This window comes from Papaver somniferum, chromosome 9 (genome assembly GCF_003573695.1).
Source record: "Papaver somniferum cultivar HN1 chromosome 9, ASM357369v1, whole genome shotgun sequence".
NCBI lineage: Eukaryota > Viridiplantae > Streptophyta > Magnoliopsida > Ranunculales > Papaveraceae > Papaver > Papaver somniferum.
Window position 1 is genome coordinate 46,283,336 of NC_039366.1, and position 13,627 is coordinate 46,296,962.

A 13,627-nucleotide genomic window follows, 5' to 3' on the forward strand; every position below is an offset into this window, starting at 1 on the left:
GTTTTTATTTTTATTCAATTGGCTTGATTATATTATTTACTTGCATTTCATCTTTCCATCGTGGTATGTTGTCTCAATTTGCATTTCTCTCATTTTATTTAGGTTTTGTTTGTCATATACTATTGTAGATGGTGGATTTTCGACAAAGGGTAGAATTGTAAAATTATACTCCAGATTCGGCAACCAGATGAGTATTGAGGCTCATGTCTCTCACCAAAGCATGAAAGCTCATGCCATAAAATCTCTGACTGAGAAGGTCGTCTCTCAGAGTACATGTAGATGTGTAGTCTCTCAGCTGAGGCCACGACACATCTCATGAATATTGAGCAATTTCAGTAATTACTCCGGATCCGGCAATCGGATGAGTATCGAGACTCATGTCTCTATGCATGAAAGCTCATGCCGTCTCTGATGGAGAAAGTCTCTCAGGGAAGATGAAGATGTGTAGTCTCTTAGCTGAGGCCACGACACATCTCATACTATATAGAATCGAAAGATTGGGCGGCTCCTAGACAGCATGTCTGCTAGTATAGAGCGACAAAATCTTCGGGATGTAACCAGATTTTCCCCGACTATGCAAGAGGAATATGACACTCCAGCAAGTTCATATTGCTCAACCCTCAGATAATTAATGCTCCTAGACAGGAAGCCCTTCTACTACAGAGCCAGCAATTAATTATCTTAAATTGTCTGAATATCCAGCAATATTCTACGAGCCATCGTCTGAATATCCAGCAATATTCTACGAGTCGTCAATTAATCGTCTGAATATTCAGCAATATTCTACGATTCCTCGTTATATTTCGTTACTTCAATCTGTGGTTCTTCCCAGCAGAATTCCACAGGTTAGTAATGAATATTCAATGAAACAGGCATCTAGGCATCGAATAAGCCCTGACAAAATGGTGCAAGTGTAATTAGCAGATAATACACAGACCAGCATTTTGAATTCACGAACGAGCATTTTAAAAATACGAATGAACGAGAAACCTATGCAAAATAGGAAGGGAAAATAATAATAAAAAAACAATTAAACAAAAGCGCCAGGGGACTAGGCTCACCAGCCGGCCAGTCATGACGTGACTAGTCCCGCGCCCAATTTTATATTTTACCATATTTGTACTATTTTCAAGATCTCATGAAAATCCTCTCGTTCGAGCAAATTTCCTTTATTTCAAAGAAATTATCTAAATCACATGATTTTATCAAAAAAATAATAAAATTAGGGAAAGGTGTCGCGGGACCGAGCACCAGCCGGCCATGTCTTGGCCGTGGCCGGTCCCACACCTCACGTCTCCATTATTTTGTTATTTATCTCAAATTATGAAAATTCCTTGATTTTATGAATTTTCCCTAAAATCATAAAAATTACCTAATTTCATATATTTTTATCTAAATCACATGATTTTATCAAAAAATAATAAAATTAGGGAAAGGTGTCGCGGGACCGAGCACCAGCCGGCCATGTCTTGGCCGTGGCCGGTCCCACACCTCACGTCTCCATTATTTTATTATTTCTCTCAAATTATGAAAATTCCTTGATTTTATGAATCTTCCCTAAAATCATGAAAATTACCTAATTTCATGTATTTTAATCTAAATCACATGATTTTATAAAAAAATAATAAAATTAGGGAAAGGTGTCGCGGGACCGCCGACCGGCTGGTTCCACACCTCACGTCCCATTATTTTATTATTCCTTCTCAAATTATGAAAATTCCTTGATTTTATGAATTTTCCCTAAAATTACCTAATTTCATGTATTTTCTCTAAAATCATGGAAAATATTAAAAAAATTAGGAAAACTTGTGGGACCGGGCTCTAGCCGGCCGGCCATGCCCTAGCCGGTCCCACATGCCCATTATTTTATTATTATTTGGTGTTTGGTTTCCTGATTTCATGAAAACTCCCTGATTTCAACAAAATATCTTGGTTTTCAACAAATCCTTTGTTTTTATGAAAACTCCATGCCACGGCCGTTGCCGGTCCCACACTCCCATTCCCTATTTTATATTTTAATTTATGTCTCTCATTTCATGGAAATTCCCTAATTTCGCCAAACTCTCCAGTTTCATGGAATTTCCCTTAAATCAGAGAAAAATACATAAAATCATATAAAACTGGGAAAAGCATGTGGGACCGCGTGTGAGCCGGCCGGACATGCCCTAATCGTGGCCGGTCCCACACCTTGTGATTCCTTATTTATTTATTATTTTCATCATCTCATGTATTTTTGCCAGTTTCAGCAAAACCATGGATTTTGCATATTTTCTCCAAATGTTGCTTAAACGTGCATCAGAAAATATCAAAATTCTCAGGACTGAAGCACGGACACTGTGGTTGACACGGTCACATCTCCTTGACCGACCAACGGTGACCCTGAGGCTTGCAAACAACTGGTCCCACATGTTATAATGATTTTAACTTAATTTGCTCAGTTGCTCATATTAGGTTCGAACTCTTTCCAAACAATTGGAAGTTCGCTCAAACGACCATCTACTGGTCCCAAGACCATCAAGAGCCGGTCTCATGACCTCTTGGTCGTCCCCTCATATTTTCTACATCAGGTTTTATGATTTGTTGCTCACACGAGCATTATTTCAGTAAAATTAGGGTTTTGAATCCAGAGCTCTGGAGAAACGTGATTCTGCAAAAATATTCGAACACTCTGGTAATTTTATGTTGATTCCATGATTGATATTCATATTTATTTTGCTCGACCCAGCAGTCAGTAACTTAAATTAATATTTTATTTTGTCCAGCTACCAACAATTCATCAAAAGAACAATATTTGCTCGAACTAGCAATATTCGCTCGAACCGGCAAAATTTATTCAATTAGCAATATTCGCTCAGACTAGCAATATTTGCTCAAATCAAAGAATATTGGTTCAACTACCAATATTCAACAATTTAGCAACACAGTTTTGCTCGTCTTAGGTTATAATGATACCTCGTCTCAGCAGACACATTAAATTCATGAGTTTCGAAACATTTGCTAATCATGTTCAACTCAGCGCTAAATGGACTCATCGTCCCATAAAGTCAGCAACTGACTCCACAATCACGAGATTTCAATCGTGTCACATGGGGGGATATTAACTAGGGTTTTGGTCTGGCGGTCTACGACACGTGTGTTCACCCACGACGAGAATGTGAGCAAGTCGTGCAATCAGTTGGAAGAGTCAGCAAAGTAGTGGGTGGAAAGTTAACCAAGTCTCTGCACGATGAGTAATTGGTTTTAACACGATTTCCCCATTTACCACTCTCTGATTCCAGCAACTGTCACACTTCATGGGATCATGGTGTTTTCAACTCCGGCATTATAAAATGTCTCTGAATCCTGATTGAAGAAAAGAGGTTTTTCGAACAATCGAACAACATTCGCCAAAACGAGCAATTTCTCATCAAAGTTCATACAAACAGTCTTTCGTCTACACGAACTCACAGAAATTACTCTCAATTGAGCAAAATTCAATCATTCGGAGCATTTTCACGCTGAATTCACGACACACCTACGATCTCAGATCACCATTGATCTCACGCATTTCTCAGCTTCCCTCCTACAGATCAACCCATCCTCTCTTGTGAGCGAATTGACTTTGGAACGACCATTGTTCTTGGTTTAGGCCGGGGTGTTACAGATTGATCTCTCGAACTTAAAGCACTCCATTCTTGCAGTGCATCTGTGTGAGGTTCAACATTTTGTTCGGTACAAGGAGTCTCCACACGGTTGACTCTTCAATTCTGTAAAAACCAGCAAATCGTTTTTCCCCATTCACAGATTGGCAACCACAGTGGGAGATTAATCTCTCGGTTGAAATCTCATGATTTCACAAGATGGCTGGTCTTAGGTCTGGGTTAGTTACAGGTTTCAACACAAACGATGCTAGTACTAGCAACAACAACAATGACAATCAGAATATTCCAGAAACGATTCTGGCCTCCAACAATGACGGTGGTGACATTACTCCTCCTCACGCTGAGGGTCATCCCCTGTTTGGTCGACACCCTGAAGAAGTCAGAGGAGATCCACTACCTACCATTGCTGATCTTATCAAAGCGCAAGAGACTCTTGCAAAGAATCAGACTGGCATGGCGGCTACACAGAAGGAGCTGTGTAATTATCTCAAAACTCTTACTGATAAGATGACAGAGAAGACTCAAGAAAAGGGAAAAGAGAAGGAGAAATCCTCAGATGCTGCTGATCCTGAAGTAATCCCAATCGATACAGTGGATGATGATGAAACCGACAAAGCTGCAGGTTCATCAGCAAAGGAACCATCAAATTTCATTACTCGAGAAGACGTGGAGCGCCTTCTGGAGAACCGTGGAAAAGACAAGACATCACATGTCCATCGTCACCAACCTCCTTATCCTGCTGCTATGCAGAGGATTCCCCTTCCAAAAGGTTACATTTCTCCAACTTTCACGCTGTATGATGGAACTGGCAATGCTCGAGAACATGTCTCTCGTTTCCTCGAAGCCTTGGGAGAGCATGGGCATAACCATGTTGTTCGTCTCAAGGAGTTTTCAAAATCCTTGAAAGGCAAAGCATATACCTGGTACAAAAACATCGCACCGGGGACCATCAACAATTGGGGAGAAATGATCAACGCCTTCTACAGAAAGTACTTTTTCGTGTCAGAGCAAGTCTATCTCTCTGATCTTGGAAGAATGTTCCAGAGGGTCAGTGAGAATCCCAATGACTACGTGAAAAGATTCAGAGTCCAGGCCCTGGACTGTCATGACCCAAATGTCACAGAGCAGCAGCTGGTAGATTTGTGTATCAACGGCATGCTCCTAGTTTACAGAGCTCTACTGGAGAATCTTCAATTCCAGATTTCTCAGAGCTTCACGAAGCCGTGAAGAGATCAACAACCACTGCACCTGCCCTGTTAGAAAGAGCAAAGTCCACAAAGACTGAGGAATCACGCGACACTAGAGGAAGCAGACGCCTGATCAACAAGCAGTACAACCTGCAGTCCTCTACAAACGATGTTGCAGAAGGGATCAAGCGCAAGGATGAATCCCCGAACAAGCATGTTGCAGCTCCTCCAAAGACGCAAAAGAAGGACAAACCAGAGACACAAGATCCTGGCCAACGCAGCACTAATGGAGAGTACTGCAGCTGGTAGATTTGTGCATCAACGGCATGCTCCCGGTTTACGGAGCTCTATTGGAGAATCTTCGATTCCAGACTTTCTCAGAGCTTCACGAAGCTGCGAAGAGATCAGCAACCACTGCGCCTGCTCTGTTGGAAAGAACAAAAGCTACAAAGGCTGAAGAACCGCGAGACACTCGAGGTAGCATACGTCTGATCAAGAAGCAGTAAAACCTCCAGCCTTCCACAAACACTGTTGCAGAAGGGAGCAAACGGAAAGCCAAACCGTCGCGCAAGCATACTTCAGCTCCTTCAAAATTACAAAGGAAGGATAAGCAAGACGCACAAGCCTCTGACCAACTCACAAGAGTTCCTGATCAAGAAGCACCTGACTTTCCTTTTTTCCATTGAAGAGGTGACTTCCGCAGGTTCTTCAATCATCCGACAAGCGACTGCGGAGTTTTGAAGCACATTTTCAAAGAGAAGGTTGATCCACAATAGATTCAACTGGAGACTGAAGGAGTACACAAGAATCCTCTCCCAGTCAGAACCTTTACACTCTCTGAACAACCTATCAAAGAGACCGTTCAATCCTTGGTCGAACATGAATTTATTTATCTGTCGAAGGCACAAAGGAGAGACATGTTCACAGTACTGAACCACATTGTGTCAAGAAGTCTATTCCGAAAATACTTCTTGAGCCTCCAGCTACAGATCAAGAGATATACGACTGGGGACTGCTGATCACAGTCAATCTCAGAAGAAACGAATTTGGAAGAACGTTGATCGATGCTGACACCGCCATCAACAAAATTCCACTGAAAACCATCGGATTCACATGCATCACTCGACAAGAAGATACTCATGCTCCATCTCAATCAGAGACCTTGAAGGAGCGCTCGGAGATATTTATGGCTACATCATTCTCAAAGTGAACATAAGTTCAACCAAGTTTCACATAATTAGGAAGATCCAGGATATGACATGTCCTTCAGACGAGCGTGGATCCGCGATGAAAAGATGGGTACTTGCAAAGCGCCTTTGGTTACATATCTCTCCAACGAAGAAAGTTCTGATCCAGAAGATTTGACGGACATTCCATCATCAGAGTACTCTGAGGAATTTCAAACTTTGACGAGGTTGAACCAAGAACCTGCAAAATATGCATAGACATTCATCAAGAGGTTCCGCACTCAGGCAAGTCTCATTCCATGTCTATGTCATTTATTTCCCCACATGCTATCCTAACATGGGGACTTAATTATGCTAGCAACTTTACAAGACGTTATGAATGGTAGCTTCACCGCATTAGTATTTTACCAAGTGGTTGAATCTGACGTTTCTCCGAATCAAGCACTGAAACATTCATTACTGACGTCCAAACATGGCAAAGAACACTTTGGGCGTTCTCCTGCAAGTCCATGTGTTCCACAAAATCAGAAAGCTCTGATGTCTGCACAAGTGTCGAATCCCACTACTGCAACCAAAGGTATGCTGAATCAACAGAAGATACTCCAGGGTCGAGACGATCAAATCTAAGACATTCGATGCTTAAGTAATATGCGCTTCAACGCTCAAGCACCTAAGAAATCTTCAAATTGTACTCCCAATCAAAGAGCACACTTTCGCATCTGGCTTCAGCACCAATATCTCGACGATGACACACTGATTCAACACCAGCACGATCAAAGTGTAACTAAACTACAATCGATAAGTCTTCATTATCCCAGGATAAGACTTCTGAAGCAGATGCAACATCATTAATATGTGGATGGCGCTAACTCCTTCAACATACACTGAGCAACCTGAGGTGATTCCACGAAACTTCATCAACAGGATTTATCTACATCACAAGCCCCTGCACGATTGAGGAACTTCCTTTCTTCACCAATCACATCCAGTATGAAAACTGCTGCTTCTATCTACTGCAACAACGTCGACTTACTGACAAAGCCAGTTCATGATGAAGTTATGCTTTCAGGAGCATTCAAGTTGAACTCTCAGTACACCTTCATCTTAGGGACGCTCAGTAAAAGGCTCACTGGATGGAGGAGCAAAGATACTATCCTTTTCGGTCTTTGGAGCAACTTCAACCATGGTATCAGCATTAACAATAATCTCTAGAGGAACACCATCCATGATATCAGCATCGACAAGGACCTCTGGAGCGTAATCATTCATGGTTTCAGCACCAATAACGGTCTCAGGAGCAACATCCTCAGGGCTTCATCAACTAATCATTCTCTGAAGTGTTACACATGAAGCGGAATTCTCTAAGAACCAATGATTCATATCAATATGCGCATATCGGATAACATGCTCACATGAAAGTCTTCCCAAATCCGGCACGACCGGTGGGCATAATCCAAAGTCTTCTACAAGATGTTCTCATCACCTCTACAAATGAGATACAACACACTCCAGGCAATGGGTTTGCAAAAACGTACCAATGGGTGAGGAATGGGACAATGCTTCCTCAACTAAAGATGTTCTTCTATGTCTCTTCTACAACATATCAAAATAGCGCATCAGTCGGACATACAAGCTGAAAGATATGGCCTTTACCGTCAGGTCTACGAAATCTGAAAATTTTGTACGGGATTACAAATTACAAATGTACACGCTTCGTTGGATGACCTCTACAACTCCAAATTGAGTGATTCTTGTCTAATTATATAACTCAGTATCTTAGCTTCAAAAGTTGGGGTCAAGCATCAAATTCCGACGTCGTATGAGGTACCTACAGCTTCCAGAGCGTACAACATGCAGGCAGCAATTCTTAGACGGGATTCATAACTTCCACAGTCGATCGGTGTCCACCAGGTCTTTTCGCTAAGTCCTTCATCAAGGTACCTCCAACTTCGACCACCTAGGTCTTTACATAAATTTTTCTACCTGGGTCCTCTCTCCAAGTCTTGCCAGAAGAAGAGAAAAGGAAAAGGAGAGATTTAACAAAATACTGGGGACTGACGATCCACTGATCATGACGATCAGTTTCACAGTCCAAGACTCGTGACACCAGACTCTCATATGATAATCATTCATCATAAAAGCAATGCTACCACCGGGACATGAAACCATGATCATTACATCATCCCGTCTCGAGAGCAACCTCAGCTACGGTCTCGTGACCAGGGTTTCAGAAGTGATGTTTCTACGACTGACAGAAGCAAGATGGCGCTGCAAGCACCATGCTCATGTATCAATCAAAGGGTCTTGATCTCAAAGGAATCAATGACATTAAAAGCCTTCACCAACCGTTCAAGACACAAGAGAATAGTCTAAAGACACAACATGAATGTTTTACAACAAGCTCGTCTGAGATGATTTTACACTGCCTTGTACAAACTGACGATCTGGGAGCAATTGGTGAATAATTTTTGGATGGGTCGTACACCATTCTTTTCGTATGGATGTCCTCTTCAACATATCCAAAATTCACACCAATTGAAGAAAATAGCGAAGAGTTGTGGCCAAAACATTGGACCACATGCCAGCTGAAAATTTTCTGAAGGTCTCCTGGAAGTTTACTGTTTCGTCGATTTCGGATCCTAAACATTCTTGGAACCCAAAAATATTCTTTGATAAAAGTTTGGAAATTTCCTGGGCATGAGGATACATGGGTAGACCGCGAAAATCCAACATCGAACGAAGATTCTACAACAATTTCAATGAAGACCTAACTTCTGAATTTTCTGATGACGAATTATGGCGAAATTCTTCGTTCATCCACATCTGAATCAGAAGCTACACCATCAACACAAAGCCGAACTTCATCTTCAGCCGATAGCCTCATTTGCTGAAGTCCGCGGTGCTTATGCTGATAAGGGACGACTCACAGATGATCTAGAGACATACAAAGTACCAGCTTTCCAGCATCTCTGAAAGGTTGATTCATCCCAGGATGAACATCTGCTCTTCATGTTCGACTTGATATTTCTGGAGTGATAGCCGGAAGATCCAGAAGGGTGGTTGTAACCAGAAGTCACCACTATCTGAGGCGAAATACACGGAGTCAACAAGCACGCACTGAAAAGGTAAAAATCCAACTCTTACCTATTTACAATTTCACTAGCCGTAGTGATTATAACGTCAAAATTTCGAAAATTTGCTCGTTCCTTCAAACCTGCAAATTCGAGCAAAATTCATTATTCAAAATCATGACTTGATAGTCGTCAAACCATGAACAACCCACGTGAATTTTAACATTCACTGGTTTTTCAAAAATTGGACAGACGTCCATTTTACAATTGTGAAAATTCACATACAGACATTATTTCATCATATATAATTGTATACTTTCAACAGTTGTTCAAAATCAAAACATGATTTTACAAAATATATAAATATTTAACGTGAAACTCACGTAAATTTAAAAAAGATGTCTATATATTTTGCTCCCTCGCACGAGCATCTGTCTTTGAAGCGAGAATATATTTTCAAAGATTTCTGAAAGCTCGAAGATAAAAATTTTCATGAAAGCTTATAAACAAAATTTTATTACTAACAGACGCAAGTCTATTAAAAAAAAAACTTTTCTCTCGTACGAGCATTCACCTTTGAAACGAGAGTTTATTCCACTTTGTGAAATCTCACATATTTAAAAAAAATAATAAAAAAATTTTGTTTTTCGTGAAAGCTCATAGACAAAATTCGTTAGACTCAGGTTGTTTGTTTTTCTATCTTGTTTGTTTCTTAAACTAACGAACGAACGTCCGCGGATTCTCTTTTTTGTGCCCGGCCCGGAATCCTAAAACAACTAAGGTTCCACCATCGAATCAGCGGTTCTACATCAATTTATGTTCACTGGATGATGTTCTATTATGACACAGAGGTTTCCACTCAAACCATGGTTTGCTCATTCAGTCGAAATCTGGTAATATCTTATCTTATGACCAAGTTCAATTACTTATTTTTGTCTGTACCTGGAAAATCACCATTCAATGCTGACTGAGGAACATGAATGTTCCTCACTAAGCAGGGGACTTAATGTAGATGGTGGATTTTCGACAAAGGGTAGAATTGTAAAACTATACTCCAGATTCGGCAACCGGATGAGTATTGGGCCTCATGTCTCTCATCAAAGCATGAAAGCTCATGCCATAAAATCTCTGACTGAGAAGGCCGTCTCTCAGAGTACACGTAGATGTGTAGTCTCTCAGCTGAAGCCACGTCACATCTCATGAATACTGAGCAATTTCAGTAATTACTCCGGATCCGGCAATCAGATGAGTATCGAGACTCATGTCTCTATGCATGAAAGCTCATGCCACCTCTGATGGAGAAAGTCTCTCAGGAAATATGAAGATGTGTAGTCTCTTAGCTGAGGCCACGACAAATCTCATACTATATAGAATCGAAATATTGGGCGGCTCTTAGACAGCATGTCTGCTAGTATAGAGCGACAACGTCTTCGGGATGCAACCAGATTTTCCCTGACTATGCAAGAGGAATATGACACTCCAGCAAGTTCATATTGCTCAACCCTCAGATAATTAATGCTCCTAGACAGGAAGCCCTTCTACTACAGAGCCAGCAATTAATTATCTTAAATCGTCTGAATATCCAGCAATATTCTACGAGCCATCATCTGAATATCCAGCAATATTCTACGAGTCGTCAATTAATCGTCTGAATATTCAGCAATATTCTACGATTCCTCGTTATATTTCGTTACTTCAATCTGTGGTTCTTCCCAGCAGAATTCCACAGGTTCGTAATAAATATTCAATGAAACGGGCATCTGGGCATCGAATAAGCCCTGACAAAATGGTGCAAGTGTAATTAGCAGATAATACACAGACCCGGATTTTGAATGCACGAACGAGCATTTTTAAAATACGAACGAACGAGGAACCTATGCAAAATAGGAAGGAAAAATAATAATAATAACATATTAAACAAAAGCGCCAGGGGACTAGGCTCACCAGCCGGCCAGTCATGACGTGACTAGTCCCGCGCCCAATTTTATATTTTACCATATTTGTACTATTTTCACGATCTCATGAAAATCCTCTCGTTCGAGCAAATTTCCTTTATTTCAAAGAAATTATCATAATCACATGATTTTATCAAAAAAATAATAAAATTAAGGAAAGGTGTCGCGGGACCGAGCACCAGCCGGCCATGTCTTGGCCGTGGCCGGTCCCACACCTCACGTCTCCATTATTTTATTATTTATCTCAAATTATGAAAATTCCTTGATTTTATGAATTTTCCCTAAAATCATGAAAATTACCTAATTTCATGTATTTTTATCTAAATCACATGATTTTATCAAAAAATAATAAAATTAGGGAAAGGTGTCGCGGGACCGAGCACCAGCCGGCCATGTCTTGGCCGTGGCCGGTCCCACACCTCACGTCTCCATTATTTTATTATTTCTCTCAAATTATGAAAATTCCTTGACTTTATGAATTTTCCCTAAAATCATGAAAATTACCTAATTTCATGTATTTTAATCTAAATCACATGATTTTATAAAAAAATAATAAAATTAGGGAAAGGTGTCGCGGGACCGCCGACCGGCCGGTTATGCCTTGGTCGTGGCCGGTCCCACACCTCACGTCCCATTATTTTATTATTCCTTCTCAAATTATGAAAATTCCTTGATTTTATGAATTTTCCCTAAAATCACCTAATTTCATGTATTTTCTCTAAAATCATGGAAAATATTAAAAAAATTAGGAAAACTTGTGGGACCGGGCTCTAGCCGGCCGGCCATGCCCTAGCCGGTCCCACACGCCCATTATTTTATTATTATTTGGTGTTTGGTTTCCTGATTTCATGAAAACTCCCTGATTTCAACAAAATATCTTGGTTTTCAACAAATCCCTTTGGTTTTATGAAAAATTATCTAAAATCATCAAAATTACATAAAATTGGGAAGAGTGCCTTGGGGCCCGCGCCCATTGGCCGGCCGACCATGCCACGGCCATTGCAGGTCCCACACTCCCATTCCCTATTTTATATTTTAATTTATGTCTCTCATCTCATGGAAGTTCCCTAATTTCGCCGAACTCTCCAGTTTCATGGAATTTCCCTTAAATCAGAGAAAAATAGATAAAATCACATAAAACTGGAAAAAGCATGTGGGACCGTGTGTCAGCCGACCGGCCATGCCCTAGCCGTGGCCGGTCCCACATCTTGTGATTCATTGTTTATTTATTATGTTCATCATCTCATGTATTTTTACCGGTTTCAGCAAAACCATGGATTTTGCATATTTTCTCCAAATGTTGCTCAAACGTGCATCAGAAAATATCAAAATTCTCAAGACTGAAGCACGGACACTGTGATGACATGGGCACATCCCCTTGACCGACCAAGGGTGACCCTGATGCTTGCAAACAACTGGTCCCACATGTTTTAATGATTTTAACCTAATTTGCTCAGTTGCTCATATTAGGTTCGAACTCTTTCCAAACAATTGGAAGTTCGCTCAAACGACCATCTACTGGTCCCACGACCATCAAGAGCCGGTCTCATGACCTCTTGGTCGGCCCCTCATATTTTCTACATCAGGTTTTATGATTTGTTGCTCACACGAGCATTATTTCAGTAAATGATTAAACCAACATTTAATCATTCTTTCACCAACTGGTCCTCAAGAGACTTCGGTATTTTTTGCTCATTCGAGCATCTGGGCGTTATATGGTGAACCCGTCACCCCATGTAGCCGGTCCCGTGTTGATTTACAATAAATCATCATTTCGGTAAAATTAGGGTTTTGAATCCAGAGCTCTGCAGAAACGTGATTCTGCAAAAATATTCGAACACTCTGGTAATTTTATGTTGATTCCATGATTGATATTCATATTTATTTTGCTCGACCCAACAGTCAGTAACTTAAATTAATATTTTATTTGGTCCAGCTACCAACAATTCATCAAAAGAACAATATTTGCTCGAACTAGCAATATTTGCTCGAACTAGCAATATTCGCTCGAACCAGCAATATTTATTCAATTAGCAATATTCGCTCGGACTAGCAATATTTGCTCAAATCAAAGAATATTGGTTCAACTACCAATATTCAATAATTTAGCAACACAGTTTTGCTCGTCTTAGGTTATAATGATACCTCGTCTCAGCAGACACATTAAATTTATGAGTTTCGAAACATTTGCTAATCATGTGCAACTCAGCGCTACATGGACTCATCGTCCCATAAAGTCAGCAACTGACTCCACAGTCACGAGATTTCAATCGTGTCACATAGGGGGATATTAACTAGGGTTTTGGTCTGGCGGTCTACGGCACGTGTGTTCACCCACGATGAGAATGTGAGCAAGTCGTGCAATCAGTTGGAAGAGTCAGCAAAGTAGTGGGTGGAAAGTTAACCAAGTCTCTGCACGATGAGTAATTGGTTTTAACACGATTTCCCCATTTCCCACTCTCTGATTCCAGCAACTGTCACACTTCATGGGATCATGATGTTTTCAACTCCGGCATTATAAAATGTCTCTGAATCCTGATTGAAGAAAAGAGGTTTTTCGAACAATCGAACAACATTCGCCAAAAC